Raw genomic sequence first — 23140 nt, 5'->3', positions numbered from 1 at the left:
AGCTGGTGTGAGTCCATTCTCTGCTATGATCATTTTTCCTCCCTTAGAATCGTATCAATGATCACCGCATGTATAGTATGTACTCCACATGATGGATCCCCTCTATAAGACACCGCTCCCTCCCTCTCTCTCTCTCTCTCTCTCTCTCTCCCTATCTCTCTGTGTTTTCTGACCCCACTTTTTTATCTCTTTTTCCGTCATTTCATTGCTTCTTGTTTCACATTCCTGTACATAATTGTGCTCCCCTTATGTCTCTTTCTTTCTTTCCTTCCTTCCTTCCTTCCTTTACTTTGTTGCGTTTCGTTTTTTTCTCTGCTTTTTCGTGTTTTCACCCATCCCTAATTTTCTCTCATTTTTCTCTCTCTATTCTTCCCCCCTTTCATCTTTTTCTATAATTGTCTCTTTCCATCTTCACACATCTGCTAGCCTTCATTCTTTAGGTCATCAATCATCTTGTTATCTTGTTCCTTTCGTATTCCCCATGTGATCCACCTCTTTTCCCCATACACGTCTGTGGTCATCTCTGTGGTTTGTTTTGGTGACTATACTATATTGTACAGCAAGTTACACCGAGCCGCCCGTTTCTTTCTCACCCTTGCTTTCTGCAAGCCAATGAGGTGCACGTGCGTGTTTATCTGTTCATATGAAGCCTCGCAGGTGCCATGGTGTGATGGAGCATGCGTGCGTGTGTGCCCATGCTATACATCTTCATCAGTCATGCTTAATGCATCATCTCCGCTTTTGACGTTACTTTGGAACAACATCCCTGAGATTCTATTTCCTGTTTTTCTCCTCCTTACACCTTCTGTTAAACCTGCAGTTGGGCCTTTTTTCTGTCGCTTTTTGCATTTCACTCTTATTAACCTAGAACGGTGACAGTGATGCCATAAATCACCATTTTTGGATCCCAAATAACCTATTAGGAAAAGTATTTTATACGAATTTTTTAGTTTTATCTCTTTATAGTCATTAGAATCTTTTTTTTACAATTAAGAACCTATTTGTGCAATAGAAAGGTTCTATGGGTGTTTAGAGGAAGCATCATGTGCACCTCTAGCGACTTAGTTTGCTTTTGTTTAAAATCCCAAAATCTTTGCTAAATTGTAAAGCAGCGTTTCGCTCATATCCTTCATGAGTAAGGCAACCCCAGAATGCATTGCGACGCTCGTGATGCAAATGGCAGTAAGGATGCTGCCTACACAGGCAACAGGCAGTGAGGCAGCACTCCAGGCTTTGAAACAGAGCCACTATCTCCCTTTCTGTCTCGCTCACGTGAGCAGAATGCTGATCCGCTAATCACTATTCCACCGATGAGATCCTGATGTGGGATTGAATGTCAATCTGCCTCTCTCTCTTTCTATGAACAGAGAGACCACACAGTGAACTCGGAGAGAGGAAAGACCAGTCTCTCTCCATCCTTCAAGCGATCTTTTTGCACATGCATAAGAGGCAGATAGTGAAGCACTTAATACTTTAAGTTTAGGCTGGATTACATTTACAAGCAAGTATCTGTTTGAAGTGTACACATGAAGCTGGTTTTCTGTACTGTAGTGGGGGGTTCACGGCTAAATGTGTAATGGTAAATTATTCTTTTACAGCGTTTGATGTATTATTTATTTGTAGGACGTTTTGAAAGTTTTATATGAATCGGTCATCATGTTCAACCCCAACCAATACATTTATTTCTATCAATTTAGTAGTTGTGAATGTTTCTAATTGGTTTGGTTAAAGGGATACTTCACCCTAAAATGAAAATTCTTTCATAATTTACTCACCTCGAGTTGTTCCAAATCTGTATAAATGTCCTGATGAACACAGAGAAAAATATGTGGAAGAACGCCTATAACCAAACAGATCTTGCCACCATTGACTCCCAGAGTTGGAAAATTACTTTATCTTGTTTTTCTTCTGTTGAACACAAAAGAAGACATTTTGAAGAATGTAGGACAGCAAACAGTTCTGGGCACTTTTGACTACCGCTGTTTTATTCCTACTATGGGAGTCAACGGGTGTTGAGATCTGTTTGGTTACAAGCATTCTTCCAAATATCTTTCTCTGTGTTCATCAGAACAAAGACATTTATACACATTTGAAACAACTGGAAGGTGAGTAAATGACAGAATTTCAATTCTTGGGTGAATTATCCCATTGGCTAAAGATTAGAGCTGTAAATACTGATTCCAGCCCCGTACACATGAGCCACGTCTCCATCAATCCCCTGAGTTCCAATGAACATACGAGGATGTTTTTAAAATTTTTCAATGTAGTATCATTTTCAAAAGACAAATAAAGCATTTACAATTCATATCGTGAAGATAGTGTACCTAAAGGTGGCAAATCACAATATATCATGCATTGAATGTTTTATTGCTTGCTTATGATTACCAGATATTCTTAGAAACTGAAAACCGTATCTGTTTTTACCAGGTGGCTAATTCGTATGATTTTCATATGAAGTGAATTGCACAAAAATGTACGACTATTAGAAATGAACTCTACATCAAACTATAACTGGTGCAAAGCACACGTATTATTTAAACATGAAATGAGATTGAATTCATACAAATTCATCTCGTAAAATGCTTACAAACATGTGATTGTGTTGGCAAATTTAGCAGAATCTGTTTGTTTTTATTGGTGTTAAACAAACCGATCTAATAACAGGCAGCCAAATCCAATGCGTCTCTGGTGATACGCTGTGCAAAACAAACAAGTAATCTTCTTACTAACCATATTTATTTCCTTTTGTTTGTTTTTGTTAAACAGATGACAGCGGCAATCAAACATTGTCTTACAGGCTGGCTTACGGACATCAAAACCTTGTTTTATTCATCTATGGATGTATGACAGCGTGGTCCTTGGAGGCATTTGATTGATCTTCTGTACTTCAACTGTCAATCAAAGTTGAATCTTAAAAACAAGTTTAAAGATTTATTTCTTCAGACATAACCATTTTCACAATTTAAAACCTACCGTCAATGCATGAACCTATAATGTATCTTCCGTTCCAGGCAGATCCACACTTGAGAAACTGAAAATTTTCGGTCTTGTGCGTCTTTCAAAACCGTAAGTTTGAATAATGACCGCTCCTGGCGTTTTTCTTTGAATTCCTTCTCTCTTCTGCTCTAATCTCAGGTAAAAACATGGCCACCCATTCCTTCACATCAATAACTTCCTGCTGCGGGATCTCATTTCCTGCTGTTTCCAGCGTGAACCCATGTCCCAGCATTCCCGTAAAGCGAGCTGACTCTTCCAGTACAGAATGAACAGCTCAAGCTAATGATAATCGGTTTGACTCGCTGTCCGATCTAAACTCTTGTGGCACGTTCTCCCTGCACTTCTCTGAATGTGATATTTGTTTGCGTTTGAGTGCGTGCTGTTGGATTTTGTGTGTGTGACAGAAAATGAGAGAGACAAGAGACTCACAATACTCAACTCCCTACAGGGCATCACTGCGTGCAGGAGGAAGAGAGCGAGAAAGCCGTGTGGGGAGCTGATTGAAAGAGACAGTACATAAGAGACTCCAGCAGGGATCATTTTAAAGCCTGTACCTGATCTACAAAGATGATCAAACATTCCACAGCACTTATCCGTCTTAAAGACAAACTTAAAACGGCACGCGCGGTGTTGCCTCGGAAAATAAATTTGTTTCATCATTTTGTCAAGATGTGAGGAAATGCTTTTACATTGGCGTCCGCTGGGGCAATCGCTGTATATTTGTAGCCCTCCATTGTACATAATTGTAAAAATATCTATTTTAGTTTTGGCACGAGTCAGAAGTGAATCGCAAATATTTGCAGAGGAAAAGCCTCCAAATGTTTCAAATTCAAAGACACCGCGTTTTTTGCTGTGTGAAGTATTGAATAACCATTACTTTAAAAGTCAATATATAATTTTTCCATATGATTTAACTTAAGCCTTGCAATCGAGTTTGTCTTCCTGAAGTCAACACACAAAAAACCTTCCTGTAGTCGGTCTGGAATTAATTGTTTTAATACTTTGTCTATGTATTCAAGCACCATGACATATTTGGTCTCGTCGTAATGTTTCATTAGCTATAAATGCAACATCAAGTCAACCTGTGAAGCAAGGTCATGGGATCGATTCCCAATGAACGCATGCTGTTAAATGTATTTCTTGAATGCATCATAACTGGCTTTTGACAAAAGCATAAGTCAAATGCATGAATGTCAAAAATAACTAAACTTCCATTATGTGTCACTCTTTTAAGCTGGCTCTGAATGCAAGAATGTGTCCAGGTTGGTCCGGAGAGGTGGCTGGGATGACCAGTGCAATTTCACAGTTGATGTGTTTCTAAGGCAAGAGAATTTTTATTTTTAAACCAAACATCCCACTATTTTTATGCATGAAATTTGCATGGATAAAAGATGGAAATCCTCAATATTTTGTACTGAAATTGAACTCTACGTCAACCATGTGTTACATAAAATGCATGATGTGACATGATTAAAACTTTTTTAAACAAATTGAATGCATAGCTCTAAAAACCAACTCATTACAGCAAAAATGTTTGATGGATTTGGGACACAAATTGAACACAAGTTTTGTTGGAGGGTGAAAATCGGTGTATGTGAGATTCAGCGTTGAATGTACATTTTGATGTACATTTTACAGTGATAGTAGAAAGATACGGTCGAGAGAGAGAGAGAGAGAGAGAGAGTGGAAGGATTTGCATGTGATTGGATTGGAGGCAGTGCTCAAGAGGCACTGAGATACAACCAGAAAGGTTGAGGGAGAGAGAGAGAGGCACGAATGCAGTTTACACGCTAGCCCGGCTGCCAGATATTACAGCACGCTCAATTCTACCGTGCTGGATGCGAGGAGAGGGGCGTAAACGCTTGGATGACAAGTACGCAGAATGAAGAGAAGCCACCGTTGCGTTCACATGGGAAATGAGCTGTGCTGAATAAACAGGAGCTGCAGAAGAGACGGAGCGAGAGGACCGGGTAAAAGAGACGGAGGAGGAGGGGGCAGCCCAGCATCCTCTGAGGTAGCGCCTGTGGAGTCTGTTCGACCCGCTGCACGAGTGTGTGCGCGAGTGTGTGCGTGCTGACACGCTGATTTATTGCTGCATGTGTGATTATCTAAGTTGCCGATTAGCAAGCCATTGTGGGTTTCTGCATACGAGTGGGAATGATGCAGAGAGCCGGCTCGGAGACTTGTGAGCATCTGTGATTTTGTTTTCTAGTGTTTTCTCGGTTGTTTCAGGATTTTTGCACTGCGCCGGCACATGCGTTCGTGATGTCTGTCCTTTTGGCATTCCGTTGAGGTCTCTCTCTCTCTCTCTCTCTCTCTCTCTCTCTCAGCGCAGTAGACCCAGCTCGAGTCAAATGAAGAAAGACAGCCACGGGTGAGTTTATCTTTCTCTCTTTTCCTTCGTTCTTCTTTCTTTTTCTTTGAGTTGTCTTTGAAATTAGCGTAGTAATTTTCCTCACCCTCTCCCCCCCCATATACCCCCTTTTCTGTTGTCCATCAGCCATTTTCCTCTCTCCATCGTCTCCTCTTGCTCTTTTCTTTCTCTCTTAAATTCTTTCTCTCATCATCTGTCAGGCCCCCTCCACCTCCTCCGTTGGTCCCCATCTGCCCATCCCTCAACAGTCATTAAAAACTGCCTGTGTCACAGGACCGCTCAACCTAAACCAATGTGCTCAGGTCAAACACATCCTTCACACATGCCTCGTCCGCATCCGCGCGCACAACACACATGCACGCACGCAGCACTCGTATATTGTCACTGCCATCTATGTGACTGCCGGTGAACCCTGCATGTATATCATGATAGAGGCGAGGAGAGGACAGATTAATGGTGATTGTGACAGCTTACCCACGATGCTCTGCTTTTGCTTGGTGTGCTATCACAGCCTCTATGTGTGTGTGTGTGTGTGTGTGTGTGTGAAGGTTATTTAACTTTATCACCTCAGTGTGAGAGGACAAAAGAACAGCATTTAATGTAAGTGTGCCTGCTGTGGTATATTATGAGGGACACACAAACACAATCTTAAAGGGACTCTTAAAGTGACAGTTCACCCCAAAATAAAAATTATGTCATATTTATTTACCCTCATGTCATTTAAAACCTGTATGTGACTCTTTCTTCAGTAGAACACAAAATATATGTTGAGAAATGTCCATACGATGGAAGTCAATGCTGGCCGGTGTGGTTTGGTTACCAGCGTTCGTCAAAATGAGTTTCCCAACAAGAGATAAAAGTGTGGTCCAAATTTCAAAATGTGCAAAATTTTATATGAACAATTGTCGTCTCAACTAAGCTATAAAAGAGCAATGGTACATCCTGAAAAAATAAGAACTATAAAACAATGATGAAGAACAAATGAACACAAGGGCAGGTGCTCCATCATCTCCACCACTCGATTCATAAATTACATTGAGATAGATTCGCTTGATATAGGAGTGAAACACTCACTGCTGTTTCTCAGATTATGCAAAGCATCAGATTTATCAGTGAAATCTTTCGGAGACGTAAATCCTTTATGGAGCTGTTATCTCAGTCAGTGAGGGGCAGAAATAGAATGATGAAAAGCAGACCAAATAATGTTTCACGGCGCGAAGAGCAGGAGAAAAACAAATCTCGTTTTCAACCTCTCACCTTTGCTTGGTTTCTTGGCACAGCGCTCTGACTCACTCGCGGTAGCATTAGATCACTCGGAGAAAAGTACAGAATGTGATCTCAGCCCCTTTCGCTCAAGTCTTTGTTAATAAGTGCTGGGAAGGCACAGAGTTTGATTTCTGGTTGGGCTTAGACCTATTGATTTTACATGACCGCTCGAAAAATGTACTGAGGGGTTTCTGAGTAAGCCGAGAACCACATACTTACCATATAAGTGCCTTTTTTCACCTGTGACACGCTAATGTTTCTCAAGGACAAATGCACTGACATGCACGAAAAAGGAACGTACTCCCCAGAGACCCAAAGTTGAGTTTCCTCGCACAAAACACGCTCACTGCAACGCATTAGCTCAGCTGTCTCGCAAAACCCGGTGAGTATCCATAATATCAAGATTAAAAATAGATCCTCTGCACACGCACACACACACACACACACGCACACACACTCACAAGAACTCTGTGTTCCACAGAAAAAAGAAAAAGTTATATTTTATATTAGCTTGTATACCAAATGCCAGACAAATTTTGTTTCTGTGAGCAAGAAGAAATGAAATTTGACTCCAGCGTCATGCGTTTTATTGGTTTAATGCTTCTAATGTTTTCTCTCGATGACCTTCAAACAGACAAAGTTGTGGTTTGTTGACCTTATGTTTTAAATATAATCTCACTTATGTGCATGCAATGTTCAAGACTTTTTTTGTTGCCAGATTGGGGTAAACTATGCAACACACGACGCAAGTGGATACGTTTTAAAATAAACAAGTCCATTGACAATTTAACATCCCTCGTTCATGTAAGGTAAAACGCTTTGATGTGTGTTTATGTTAAAAGCGTGGCCGCTCGGTAGATTTACGCATTTAGCAACATCGCAGGCACTTGACTGGCTTCCCCTCTTGCAACGCTCGCGCTATTCCAGCAAGAGCTAACAGGCTTACGTAATGTTCATCCATGCAGAGAGTCGTTTTACTTACATTTACTGCAGAACATTCAACACGCTGTCCCATGTAACAGCACTTCACTCTGTGAAAATATAATTAAAGTGATTGTTGTCTTTTGAAAGCATTAACACTGGCTTTCCCGTTCATCTGAACGCTTTCAATTGGATAAGAAAAGCCAACCTGATCTCGCTGGAAACTGTTTTACAAGGTGGCTATTTTGTATGAATTTATATGATGTGAATGTAAAAAAAATTATGATTCTTAGAGAAAAATTAGGTCCCTCTCTTGAATGTCTAGTGTATGAAATGTAGCAGCATCTAGTGGTGAGGTTGCAAATTGCAACCAAAGGCTCACTCCAGTCCTCCCCCTCCCTTTCGAAGCACTACGGCGGCTGACACTGAACTAAGATGTTTTCATCTTTCGCAAAGAAGAGAGCGGTTTGTCCGTTTAGGGCTACCATAGAAACAACATGGCGAAAGGGACCTGCAGTGTATGTAGATAGAAATCGCTCATTCTGATGTAGTAAAACAAAATGCTTTATTATGTGACGTCTTTATGCATATCTGAAGACCTAATTTTGTATATTATATAGCATCTCTGTCAATAAATCCTCCAAAAAATGACACACAGCACCTTTAAACATATGAACTGAAACGTACAAATGATATAATACGAATTAGCAACATTGTAAAATAGTTTGGGGAAAGTTTGTGTATGTATTCTGGATACGAAAAACAGGTTGTGATTGTATAAAAATTTCATTTTAAGGACACAAATGAGGAATGTTAGCTTAGATCCTATAAGAACAACTTGACTTGATATAATCACAGTGTCTGTCAGAGAGAATTGTGAAAAGAAGAGACAATGTGAATGGCAAAATAAATTCATTGAATGATCAGGCAGGTAATTGAAGGAGACCATTCTGCTCCATTCTACATCATTGCCTTTGTATCATCATGTCTTTCTCGACTTTAATTATACCTTCCTAATTGCCTTTCCCTTTCCTCCAGGCTCCGTAAAAGACCATCTCTCCAACCGTGACTCGCCTCCCGTTTCCGTCCGCTGACAGCCAGAAGTTCTTCTAGGTTCTTCCTCCCCAGACGCTCTCAGAATGCATCTACTTTCCAGCCGGCAGAAGTGCTCACCGGAGCACTGAGGATTTCCGGGAATAAAAGAACAAACCCTTGATTAGGATTTTTTATTGAAATCTCTTGACGTTGACCACTCAGACGCCATCCATCACTTCGAGTTGAAACGGAACCCGGAGGGGCCAAAGGAATAAGTATCATCCAATCATCCCGAGATCCTTTGATTTCACATCATGCCGAGAGGATCCTAAGCGATACCGTTCGACGGGAGATAATTGAACTTCCTGCCGGCAGGCGATTGAAAATGGAGGACTAGAGGTTGAAGTGGTTTTTCTGGGGGTCACCGCTCAGGATCAGATTGGAGCATAGTTTTGACATACAACTTTACTTTTTTTGTCCTTTTGGCCAGTTATCTAGATAAGGGACGGAAGAGCTGAGGAAGAATAGGATGTTGTGTTCGGTCTAACTTTTAGATTAACATTCAACAGTGTTGCTGTGTCGGTGCGGAAAGAGAGAAAGAATCGAGGGGAGCAGATGGTGTGCCTTCGATTAACAATGTGGGGCGAACAAACGCAAATTTATTGTATGCTCTAAGCCTTATTATTCAGGTAGGGATAAATCGAAAGGCTGAAAGAGAACAAGACCAAAGACCAATAGACGGCGAGCAAAAAGGGAGGGATGGGGCAGATTACACAGATATGAGGTGTTAACTCCCGCCTGTTTGATTAAGTTAGGCCTTTCTTATTCATCGTCTTTTCATCTCAAAAATGAGATTGTTTCTTTTTTTCAAATGACCCTTAAGACTGTAACACATTGCAGAGACTGAGTTAGGGTGGGGAAACGGAGGGAGAGAGTTTGTTCCCTGCTGAAACAAAATGTTCTCCTGCCTTCTTATTCCTACAATTTTAGCTGTTTACCTCAACCCTTCATTTCTGTTTTTATCCCTCCACTTACGCCTCTGGGAGATCAGGCGAGTGAATTGAGTTGATTTATCTCGGCTGGAATCTTTTTTATTTTTGCTTCCCTGACAGATTTTTTTCTTTACTTGTTCACCCTCGACAAAATGCAGTTGTATCGCAAGTCAAAATCAGGAACCTGATATTGTTCGACAGAGGAGAGCTAAGCACCGAGATAGAAAGAAGACAGACAGAAACCTTCTGAAGGAAGCCTAACCTCCGATCTTAAAAAGATCTGGTTTATCTCACCCCCTCCTCCCCAATCCGGTTCAGAGGTATCCTCGGATATTCCTTCCTCGACCCCTCTCTTTCCACGGATCTGTCGGTGTTCTCGACGGGACGCAGCCAGCTTGTCTCTGTGCCAATCCTTTGATATTAGCTCCTGGTGTCGTCTGCTTCATTCCGTGAGTAGATTGATTCCTTCTTTTCCGGCGTTCTGTGTGCGTGTGTGTGACGGCGAGCGTGTGCAGTCGTGAGTGCGTGCGTCTGTGACTTTTGCTCCATATGGTGTGCATGGTGCTTATCTATCTTTTGTTTATGTGTGTATGTCTGGGTGGGTGTTGAACTTGGATGCGTACGCTATACACGGACATAAAATCGAGTCAAGGTTAACGGCACAATCTTCCGTGCCGGTTGACCGATAAAAATATATCTTGGACCAAATATATGTTAAACATGTTCTTCTGCAGATCATTGCTTACGTGTGTAGCCGGTGACACGGACCTAAGTGTGTGTATATTTCTGCGAGACCAGACTATTAGTAACCACCAGTGGATGTGCCGTAATGAATGCAAATTGATGTAGATACGCTCAATGGACGATAAATGGCATTTCGTGATGCATTTCTTCATGAGGTCAGCTCAATAAACAAGCATAAAGTCAAAACTATGAAAATAATTGTGTGTTTCTTAAAGTTTTGGAGAAGAGAAAGGGAGAGGCAGATGTCCATGACCTGCGACAGCGGTTTGTAATGAACTTCTGATTCTGCAAGAGGACACGATTGTCTTTTTTACTACTTTGGACGGCAGATTGAACAGCTGTGTCTCTATCTCCATCTTCGTTCTCGGTCGCTTTCCATCACTTGCTCAATCAATGTCTAGACCTCACTTGGGGCTGGCCAGTAATTGAAAAGCTATATTGATATTCTGCTTGGGGGAGACAGAGGTAAAAGATTTATTTTATTTACAGTTGCATCATTTGAGAAAAAAACAATTTTCTACAGTATGGTCAAGAATGCTTGTGAAACAAACTGGGTTAAAGGGATAGTTCAACCAAAAAAAGTGGTAAGAGCATTGCGTTAACAACACAAGGTTGTGGGTTCGAACCCAGGGGATTGCAGATACCTATGTATAAATGCATAGGATGAAAGCGTCTGCCAAAGGCATACATGTAAATGTGAATGTAGCTGAACCTGTATGACTTGTTGAACACAGAAGACGATTTTTTGATGTTGTTTGGTTACCAACGTTCTTCAAAATATCTTCATTTGTGTTCTGCAGAACAAAGAAGGTCATACAGGTAAGGATGTAATGACATGAGGTTGAGGAAAGAATAACATTTTTGGGTGAACTATCCCATTAAGCGCTTTGTGAATTGGAAAGTTTGACAATGGCTCTGTGCTTTACTGAACTTGTCTGTCTGAGCTGAACATGACTTGTTGCCTGGCCGATAATCAGCTTTGGGAAATGAAAAATGAGGCTGACAGAAAACCGATGCTAGAATTAGAACAAAACTGGGATTTTGTCGAATGTTCCGCATGTTCAAGGAGACTGTATATCTCAAATGACAACTGAATTGAAAATAAATTGAAGCAATTGTGCTGATATTGGGCTCTTCACTTTGAAGAATCGGTTATAGGCCAGGCCTTGAGAAATTCCCTTACCTCTACGTGGTTTTCAATCATATTTTTATATTTTTGTTATGAACACGCTTTGTTAAATGTCTTCCTTTGAAGTGTACCGCAAGCATCTATAAAGTATGGATCGACACCTGTTGGCCGGCAGTTTTCTCCATAGCGAGTGGATGATGTGAATGTATTAGCAGCAGTCACGCAGTCAGAATGCAGGCCGTCTCAAATGCCATGTTCCCTATCTGTAGTCCTGGCACCGCACGGTTTAGCTGCTGCCATTTAGATCAACATCTGTTGCATCCTTGTACAGAGACAGTTCATTTTATTTTGCTTGCAAATGGCAAAGTTCATATTGTGCTCAGTTTTTCCTGCAGGCGCTGCCATATGAAGCTCTTCATGCCAGAACGTTACATCAGCACATACAATGAATCACATTGTTATAACTGCCGATTCATGCTGGGATGTTGAATCTGTGCTGCACTGCTATGATAACGTCCAACGCTGGGAGACTTCCAAGATATCGAATGTACTTCAAGTTCAGAAGCAAAATATCAACACGGTTGGTTTACTGGTTCAGTATATCAGTTAATACACCCGGTCTATTTTAAGATTGTACCAACTTAAATCAATTATTTATGAAGTACTTGTTTTTCTAAAATAATAATGCATGTTTATTAATTATGATATGTATTTATGGTTACCAAATTCAATTATTTATAGATATAATTACTACAGCAATAACAGATACCCTGATATATCGGCCAATAATCAGTATATAAAACAAATTTTCACGATGATCACGGACGATATATCATGACAATCAAAAGACGACAGGGAAATGCAATGAATATAGAAAATGTTAAGAAATATCACCAGCTTGATGTTCAATAGTAATAGTCATTATGAATTAATAACAGAAAGTAAAAAATATCAATGAAAACTTCAGAACCCGTATTGGTATCAGCAGGCATCCCTCTTAATAATCTGCTATCGGTAGAGAAATTTAATATCAGTGCATCTCTAATATAAATGTATCCATATGTCAGAAGTCACTTTTACATTCCTTGATATTTCCAGGTTTACCATATCTTTGAAAACACCGATGTACAGTACAACTACAGTGCCAACAATAGCATTAGATGAATAAATCTGTCGTGTCTCATTTATGAAGAGAAACACTTGGTCGACTTTGTTAAATTGAGCCAGAAATCCTTTCTGGTTCTGAACATCATCTCTCTGCCTTTCGTATTCTCCATTTATTTTTCCAGCAGCCATTTCATATACAGTGTTCTTTAAGTTATTTTCTCGCTCTGCTTGGCTTTTTCTTTCAGTCCATGTAGAATTCAGGGGTCAGCAATACATATATTCTTGATGTGGTCATATTTTGTGGCACTGAGAGATGAGGGAGAGAGAGAGAGAGAGAAAAGACCAGCGCTTGAGAGCTAATCCATCATCGCAGTCAGTGCTGGGTCCCCATGCATGTGTATGAATGAAGAGAGAGAGAGAGAGAGAGAGAGAGCACACAGACACCCCATGCTGTCCAAATACGAAAGCCCTCCTGTAATAGGCTTTGCCAGCACCTCCTGGATTTCTAACAATAGTGATTATAATGTCACACTGGAAACTTGTGGAAACAATGAAATGGCTAATCCAAAGAAAGTTGTTTTTGACAAAGCCTTTAAAGGGTTTAACCAAAAATAAAATTCTAACATCATTTATTCATCCTCATATCATTAAAAACCTGTATATGACTGCATAGGTGTAATTTGGGGCATGTGTAGCGTTTTACTTGCTTCATGTCGTCGTGGGTTCGGGACTTTGCTGAACTTTTTTCCTACTACATATATAGGATTGCAAAGGCATTTACTTTTTTGTAAAATTATGAAAATATTTGAAAATGGCAATTCAAGTCATTCACGTACCAGACATTTTGCACTTAGTTGCTCTATTCGTCCTTATTGTTCTCGATATGCGGTTGCTATCGTCTATTGCAAGATTGATTGCAAGATAAATTACATTTTGATATTTTTAAACATGGGGAATACACACATTCGTCTCTTTGCTTTTTATTTTAGCACAAATGAATACGTTTAATTACGTACTGCAGCGGCCATCCTTACATACAGTTATGTTCAAAATAATAGCAGTCACAAAGGTTTGGCATGGCATAATAGTTCATAAAAAAAGAATTCGGGGTGAACTGTTTTTGCACTGTGTGCTGCGAACAGCCATAGGGTGTTTGCAAAGGTGTTTTAGGAACGTACAGTATAAAAAACATTTACATTGGCGGATTGATCCTGATCTGTAGGAATTATGTATATACAACTTTAGTCTCTAAGGCCTTAGTCTGGTTTTTTAATGATTTATTATTAAACTAAACTCATAACTGAAAAGAAGATGCATATTGAGTTAGACCGTAATTTAAAAGTACAGTAGTTTAGATAACAAATAATGTATATATTTCAGTGTTCTCTGTTGTGTTTGTCATTTGTTTGTGTCATGAAACCTGTGCTGGTTTTCTTGCTGTGTAAGAAATATGACCTTGTTGATGATTGTGTTAGTGATATTATAAGTGTTTAAAGGAGTAGTTTACTGTTTAAATAACAATGTCATGATAATTCACTTTGTTTATTTCTTCTGTCGAAAAAACAAGTTGAAGCTTTTGAGGAAAGTTTTCCAGGGTTCTTATCCATATAATGGACTTAAACGGGGGGCTGTTGGTTAAGGTCCAAATTTCAGTGTCATCGCAGCTTCAAAAGGCTCTTAAGGACACAAGCCGATGAAAAAAGCTCTTGTCAATAGCGAAAAGATTGGTAATTTTCCAAGAAAACGAAAAAATGATATACTTTTTAAACTTAAATATATGGCTTGCTCTGCTTCCGAGTGCCTCTATGTAGCGAGTTCAAGACCTCATGTTCTCTGTAATTACGTTGGAAAGGACACATGTGACGTAAGTGAAAGTTCCGACCCAGTGCAAGTGTAGAGAAAGAAGACGGATCAAAAGTTCTTGGAAGTTGAATGACTTGTTATATGTCTATTGTTTTAATGGTCAGTTCGTGTGCATATCGGATTAAATCTACGTCACACCATTCCAACGTGATTGCATAATACGAAAGTCGTCATGATAAAATGTATACATGTTTTCTTGGAAAATTACCGATCGTTTTGCTACACAACACCCTTATTCATCAGCTGTTGTAGTTTAAAGCCTTTAAAAGCTGCAATGTAATTTGGACCTTAACCAACAGCCCCCCGTTTAAATCCACTATATGGATAAGAACCCTGAAAAGCGTTTTCGTCAAAAGAAATATACACACGGATGGCTTGTACGACATGAGTGAATTATAATGACATTTTCATCTTATACCCTTTAGACACTACATTTCTGCACTTCCCTATGATGTATCAATGACCTTCCCTCTTTTCTCAACCCATCTTCATCCTTTTATAACAGATTTTCTTTTATACCGTCAGTCGGCTTCCACTGCAGGTTGAGATACCTGCGGTTTAAAGCCAACAGGTCTCGTCTCAGTTCCTCTCGACTGACAGATTAAAAACCGCTATTGATTAAAGAAGACGTTTCTATAGATTTCTCTCCGACCTTGTCAGGTCCCGTTCTTCGATTCTATATTTAGGCCCCCGCATGAATCTCAGCTGCTTTCCGAGCCTTCACTTTCCTCAAATAGCCCCGAGCTAACATGAATCTTGTCCCTGGCAGTTTTTGGGCCGGTAAACGTACGTGTATTTTTCTAAGGGACAGGCACCAGTGGCCATTTCGTTCTCTGCGAGGCAAGATGAGTCCAAGCTTTAATTACACCCCCGGATCCCAAGGCCAAGGGAAGCCAATCACAGCTTCATCAAAACAAGCCTTGGAGCACAATTCATCTCCATGTGTAGAAAGCAAATGGGGAGGGAATGCAGGGGTCATTTGGGATGAGAGGTAAAAATCGATATGTGCTGTCTAATGTATACAGTACATGACCGGGGAGACCATCGTCAGCAACCTGTGAGCTTCAGTGTTAGATCAAAGGAGCTAAAGAGACAAAAAAGTGTGCCTTAGTACAGTAGAAAGTACAAAATACAGATGAAAACATATGTTTTCAAAGAACATTTGCATACTGACCCAAAATTACACTGCCGTCAATATCAGATTTTCACTACATGATTATTAAGTTTCAAGAATTTATGATAAATTATATTATCACGATATCTATTGAAATTAAATGATGCTATAAATTAAATTAATCTTTAATTGGCTTGTGTTTTATCTTTTTTTGGTTAATCACACACACAAAATATGAATGTTGGGTGGGAGAGTGTGAGTGAGAGATCGAGAGAGAGAGAGAGAGAGAGAGAGAGAGAGAGAGAGAGAGAGAGTTTGTGACATTGTGTCCTTAAAGTTCACCCAAAAATGAATATTCTGTCTTCATTTACTCAAATCTGTATATATTTCTTTTAAAGAATCCATGTAACCAAACAGTTCCCATCCACCATTGACTACCATACCTGCTTTATAAATGTAAAGGTTCTGTTGAACACAAACAAATATATTTTGAAGAATGTCAGAATTATGGGCACGTTTGACTACTATTGTAAACAATGGTGGTTAAGAACATTCGGTTGGTTACATACAAGCATTCTTCCAAATATCTTTTTCTGTGTTCTTCAGAAGATTTTCAACAAATTGAGAGTAATTGATGACGGACACTGTAATCTTTGGGTGAACTGTTCCTTTAAGTTGGAGTGTAAAATCGACACTGGTTATTCTATGTAGTATAAACACAATAACAAATAATCACTACTGTTGTCCATATGTTGTGACTCCCCTATTTCAAACCAACAATTATAATGTTCAATTTGTTAAGATAAATGTACATTATTTTACATCTTTTTAACATTTACTCATACATTTTAATAATCAGACGTTCTATCGGTTAACATTAGTTTTGAAGAAACATAACAGTGTAAAGAAGCACATACAAAAAAACCCTCTAGCGAATGCAACGACACCTCAACATTTATATCTCGCCTACTAAATTGCGTTATTTTCAGCAATTTATCTTTTCATAAAGGTTTAATTCTCTACATTAGATAAAACATTTATAGCGTCTCTTAGGTAAATGACTCCTCTCTTATGATTTGCATGGCAAAACACAGACCAAATCTGGCTGGGTTAAGCTTACGATCTAAACAATTGGCCTATAAATAACCTAATGGAAGTAATTTTGTCTTCAATCCTGCTGGGAAATAAATCCTAATATAAGTCTGTTAGGATATTATCTCTATATACAGTATACAAATCCACCAGCCACAGCATGTTTGGTGGACTATGTCATCTTGGCTCTATCAGCGAGTGAAGAACCTCATTATAAAACACCATGATGGTTCATTTCACATCTATCAGCAATTTTCTTGTGTAAATTAATGCCTTCGGTGGGACACGCTTGAGATATCGCTAGTCTTAGATCTTTATAAAATAAACCACGTGGGCTTTGGTATTTGCTCTCTTATCATATCACGTTCCCTGGAAAACACTCTTTTAATTAACCTTTTAAATGCTTTCTATAGTTTAGGATCACCCTCATTATAAATATATTGCTGTAGGTGCCGTCGATTTGAAGGTTCTTATTTGTCACTTGTGCAGTTTGCTTAGATAAATCGGAAGTGTCTACTGTTGCTCTAACCTTAACGCATACGCAGTCATCCGGCCTAGATAAAGTGTGATCAACTTCTCCCCAAAGACTCCAGAGTAATTTGGGACACAGACCTGCCGGATGAGAGATTAAGACCTGCGTCCTTCTGGATGAAAGTCCCCGAGGTCCATCTTGCGGTTTCGTCCACAGCAGGTTGCCCTTGTGTATTCGTGCAATTTGAAAAATATAACAGGGGTTCCTACTTATCTTTTGTTTCATATTTTCTTGTCCCCCTTAGACCCGGTCACATAAAGTAGACATGCGCTGACAAGGCCATGGCTTGTTGCCGTAATCTTGGGAGGTTATGCAAGGGATGCTCGGTACCATCCGAATCCCAGCAGTCGCGTACCTCTAAGCCGCGGCCTGGCGGAGCCATGATGGCACCCAATCAAAACGTATCGATCCGCCGTCAGCTTGAAGCATGGGTTGAAGCACAGGTCTGCGCTCCGTTTTAGTTTTGGCTCAGGCTTAAGGAAAGCGTGATTGAAGAATGGATGGGCTGGTCTCAGGTCAGTGAAAAAGGGCAGCCTCCTTATTAAAAGATTATATAAAATGTTTTGAGTAGCACAGTTGGCTTTTCTGTGTATTTCACATTTTTAGACCTTTCGAATGGATCGAGCCTTTTCTTTTTTGTCTTTGGTTACATCGTGGCCGTTTCCAAGTTTTGCCACTACAGTAGTTCTTATAAACATCCTTTAAATTTAACAATATATCACATTAATATTTTTTATCCATTTTCCCAGAACTGGAGTTGAGATGCTACCATTTGCATCTTTTGCCAACCTTTCGGAGTACACCAGCATTTAGATGACTTTAAAGCTAACAGTACGACTAAAAGCCACAAAACTACAATTTAGACTTCATTGGGGTCGTTTACATTTATAGGCTATTAACTATGACAATGGCAGGTTGCGAATGACAGCCTGATAAAGAAGTAAATTATTCTTTTCCCACTTTTACATTAAATCAAAATGTCAAAACCCGATACGATTACCTCTGACAGTTCTTTCAGGTGAGAAATTCACTCTGAAAACAAAGGTCTGTCTGTGCCATACGAACGGTACGCCATGACATCTCTTTAACTCTGATCTCTTTGTTCGACAGTGTATTTTATAGGTTAAATCACTTCCCTAATTGTACATCAGTCATCCGCTGTAATTTCGCTGGCAGGGAGTGGATCAACGTGAGTTACAGAACTGGTATTACATGATTTAAACGTATCGAACAAACAGCGTTTGTAAAGAAACTGCTTTTACAGACATGTGGGTAGTTGTTAAGTTTCTGATGTGAGTAAATCACAGCGTCGCTGACAGTAAACAAACCCAAGATGTCAGTCTGATTAATATTGCTAAATGTTGCTGTATAAGTGCGATTGCTAATGTAAATTAAGTAACTAAACGGCGTAAAAAGCTCTTAACAAGCCCCTCACATGAAAGTTTGCTTACTTACTAACGTAATCGATTCAGCAAATACCGATGTCCACCTCCACTAAGATGCTGACATTTCACGGTGCGCTGTGTTTGTACATATCTTTCACTTTGCTGAAATAATTGTGTATCTGGCCAGATATCTGCGATCAATTTGTAGACATCGTGTTATTTACAGTATCAACATTATTTGAAGTTAGAAACAGTAAGTATATACTTTGTAATTAATAACTGTGTACTAGGGATGTGACTATATTTTGGTATCTGTGATAACCGTGATATCAAAAGCATGATTATCGATATTGTGTTAATATCGTAAACTATTTAAAATCTTGCATTAAAAGCCACACTGGTTGCATTATCTTTCCCTGCCTGCCTACATTTTAATTTTGAGTGTGATTAATTGAACCAATACAAAATAAACTAAATTAAAAATGAATTTGACCGATAGCATCATCTGTCTTTATGTATTGGGATAGATACCGTGATAATATCGCTATTGCAATTATTTTGGTCTCGATAACCACGTAGAGAAAACTTGATATTGGGACAGACCTACTGTGTACTAAATTTACTTTTACATCTTTTTAGGGTAGCATGAATATATTCTATAGTACATGAGTAGACAATTACTTTTGAAGTAACACATTAATATTAGTTAATGTACTCAAAATGTACAATTGTATTGACATTAGCATTCGTTCCAGTTTGTTAATATTAGTTGAAGGACTATATTGCTAATTTATGTTCACTTTACCAAATGTATTTATTTTATATTCATTATTTTAGCAGACATGTACTAGACATGTATTGTACAATTAGGAACAGTAATGAAGCTAGTGATCATCAGCATTCTTTTTTAAGCATTTTAAGTAAATCTGTTTGCGTTGACCATTGAGAACCTCAGAGTCCGGTCTAGTTGTGCATTTGAAAATCCAATTGCTCTTTTGATTTAACACATGGCTATTTTCACACAATCCAGATGAATCTTACACAATCCTATCCATCTAACGCTCTGTCAGGGCTTTCTCTTGCATGTAGGCGTTCTCCTTCAATGTGGTACTGAATTGTCCAAATCCATTTGTCCGTGTCTCCAACATTTTTTGCCGTAGATTCAAAGCTTATTACCGAGTGTGGGTTGCAAAAACCATTTAAAAAAAACACAACAGTTGTAGTTGGCTCAGCTGGTTTATTTGTATAACAGGCATGTTTTTTTGTGAGGCTCGACCGTTATTTCAGGCATTCTGTGTTTGTTTCTCATACATAAACATGAGTTATTTGCTTGTGGCATTGAAGCTCAAACCAGGGACGCAAATAACGGAATGAGACGCCTGTGGAGGTTTTACACATCACCGTTTCTGTTCTATATGATTTAGCGCCAAGAATTGCTCTCTTATTTTGTCTTCAATATAAAGACATCGATATGAGCAGCATCAGAACGACTTCGCTTTAGAGTTGAGCCTTGTCAAAGTTTGTCAGATAATCACTGAATCGTTTTCCACAAGCGAGTCTGATGAAAAGCCCACGGCCCGTCTTCAGACATCGCCGTATGCCAGTCGATGAAGATCTTTACGAGATCATCTCATCTGCTTCACGTGAGCTCTAGTCGTCCATGCGATGTTCAGATCAATGAGCATGTGTAGTGGTTGTTCTGCATTGATTCCGTGCGCTAGGAGAGCGTTTAGTGGCTTTTACAAACTTGGATGAGTTGAGTGGTTCATAGCATGGCCAAAAGAGAGTCAAGTTAACCCCAGCGTGACGGATGTCTTCTGTGCTAAAATACTGTTGAATTCTTTAGATCAATTGTCGAAAGTGAGGGTTGTTTCTCAATGAATGATCTGAAAGCTCGGCGATAAAGAGGTTGCGTTTGATAGCATCAATGTGAGGGATAACACTGTGATCTTTTTATTTGCTACCTTTCATTTATTACCTTTAAAAGTGGAAGCGTTCCAAAGGCAAGAAAAGCCTCCCTGTTGTGGGATTTAAAGCATTCAATAAATGGCAAAGCTCTTTCTGTAACCTCTCGTAACCACCGGCAGAAAGTGTAATGCTGTTTGAATATGAACTCGAATACTGCGTTCATGTTTCACCCGACATCTTGCGCAGAAAATAATTTTGGACATTGGAGTTTGAATAACGTGACACGTTAAAGACAGCATTTTCTTCCCATCCTTTCCTGACAGAAAAATACTGTTCAATTACAACCGAGCTTTACTCAAGGTTCGTACAAGCCGAACGGCACGTATGACTGCTGTGAGCGCTCTTGTGCCCTCAGATGTCAGTCATTGTTGTTTTTTTAAAGGTGTTTTTCGCAGATGTTTTAGCGCTAAGGCCATCCCGAGGAAGCACAGAAGTGTACCCTGCTGTCCTCTGTGTTGTTCCCAGAGGTATTTAAAAAAAAACATGATATTTATTTTGGTGTCATGACCTCCATAATTCTCTCAAAGGACATTTTGATGAGATTTTTCCAAAATTTTCTGAAGAATTCTGAAACCTGATCAGATTGCAGATGAAAAATCTGCAGAAAAATCTCAATGCCATAGAGAGACCATGACTACAAAAGAGGTCATGTTATAATACAAGAACTGTGTTTGTTATCCAATTTCAACATTTCGTCGCTGTCCTTCCAAAAGATTGGATGTCCAAATTTCTTTGTCCAAAATAATGTTTTTTCAGAAAATGGCAAAAAATAGAAATTGCTATTCACAAGCACTTTTTAATACTTTGTGTTGCTTGGATAGCTGCAAAACCCATTGAACAAATATAAAGAGTGACAAATAATAATGTAAAAATAATAATAAAAAATAAAGATCGTGAAATATGGAGATACTATGTTCTTTAAGGACAGCAGCAATCTAAATATTTCAATATTTCATAGTTGTATTTTAGTAAAAAAACTTTTGAATTTGATACAAAATTAAGAAAGACAAAGAGAGACATTCACTTTAGAAAATAAATATATAGTTTCTTTCTTTAACAGTAATAAGCAATGATAATGACTATGACACTTCATTGTAAATTATTTAACCAAAGGTGTTAAAGAAATGTAGAAAGCAACGAACAAGGTCAACGAAGCAACAGTGGAGAGAATTGTGTCACTAAATAATAAATATTTAATGTCTGCTGCACATTTTTTTCTGCACTATTTCCTTCCATGCTGTTAACTATAGTATCTACAAATACCATTATAATCTGAAAAAAAGAGACAAAAACAAGCAGCTGTTTTTCAAGGTTCAGATCTCGCAATGTTCAAATGCTTCACAGCACTGTCAAGATAAAAAGCCTGAGAGTGAATGTGACCGGGTGAATGTGACCGGGTGTCCGAAGACATTTTTTCCCTCTTTTGTCTCTTCTTTTTTCAGAGCGAGATTCCTCTCGGCAGTTTCACAAGATTAATTGGTTGTGACATGACAAGCCACACTGAGACTCAATTTCAAGACCGGGATAACATTATGAATACTCTAAAGCCCAAAGTCTGATGGGAGGATTTACAGATGGCAAAGCAGTTTTGAGCGGCTCTAAGATGTCAAAGGATTCATTCATCATCACCTTTGCACTCCGCATCATAATCATCATAACAATACTAAAGTCGTTTTAAGGACATGTTAGTGAGGCTTGTTTGTGCAGAAATATTGGTGGTGTTTTGGTGTGTTGCTATTATATTGTTTTATGTGGTTGCTAGGGTGTTGCTATGTGGTTGCTAGTGTTTTGAAGGTACTTTCTTAGCCTACTAAGCCCCATCAGTCCTTCCTTTATTCCTATAATTTTTTGGTCCATATTTGGGTAGTAAATCTGCTTTTTGGAATGATTTTTGACCAATGTGAGCAGCTAAGGGCTTGTTCAATGCAAAATGATTGACAGCTGTAATGGCAGCGAGCAAATCTTTAATGTCTTGGATTCAGTGGCAGATTGGAATCAAACAAAGCTTGGGTGTGTGTATGTGCAGCAGGTCTAAAGCGTGTCAGTTTGTGACAAAGCTGTCGTGCATCTTGTTGTCCTGGAGATATCTATTATAAGTGAGAGACAAGCTAAATCTGTTCATCTTAATTATCAACATTGCGAAGAGAAGAAATGAGATTGAGGGGGGGAGAGAGAACAGAAGGGAAGAATTGATTTTGTCTGAACCCAGTAGGGACAGAGAAATATACAGAAAAAAAGACGAGGCACATTATGGGACACGAAGAAATGAAATCAACCATCGGTCATGAGAGAATGGCGAGATGGTAAGAGATCAGAGGGGTGAAGAAATCTACAGTACGTGCAACAGACATACGATTTCCATTAAGGGTTTATGTTTTTGGATGTGTGCTGGGCATGAGCATGCTTATGCTCTTGAGTTTTTATACTGTCTGAACAGAAGAGCATCATATATTATTTCTACTGTATAAACAGAAGAGCATCATTTCTATACTGTATAAACTGAAGAGCATCGTGTGTGTGTGTGTGTATTATTATATTTTAAGTGGTTGTATTAGTGTGAATTGAAAATAAATAGTTTTGACAATTTTTCTAAATTATTTCTTGTATTTAATATTGCAAAG

General features: G+C 39.1%; 1 protein-coding gene and 1 long non-coding RNA gene across 2 annotated transcripts in view; both read left to right on the top strand.

Annotated features, from left to right (window-relative positions):
- The first annotated feature begins 4847 nt into the window (after positions 1-4847).
- Positions 4848-8870, top strand: LOC306910064. Its single transcript, XR_013788124.1, has 3 exons — positions 4848-5011; positions 5328-5371; positions 8597-8870. It is a non-coding gene; the product is annotated as an uncharacterized lncRNA (long non-coding RNA).
- A 905-nt stretch (positions 8871-9775) lies between these two features.
- LOC306909931 (glutamate receptor ionotropic, kainate 5) overlaps positions 9776-23140 on the top strand; it is a 60513-nt gene continuing 47148 nt past the window's right edge. The window contains 1 exon segment of the mRNA XM_079484078.1: positions 9776-10034. The gene's annotated coding sequence lies outside the window, so the exon portion shown is untranslated.

Source organism: Barbatula barbatula (genome assembly GCF_947034865.1).
Source record: "Barbatula barbatula genome assembly, chromosome: 21".
Lineage (NCBI taxonomy): Eukaryota > Metazoa > Chordata > Actinopteri > Cypriniformes > Nemacheilidae > Barbatula > Barbatula barbatula.
The sequence above is the reverse complement of the archived record's forward strand: the minus strand, read 5'-3'. Positions and strand labels throughout refer to the sequence as shown.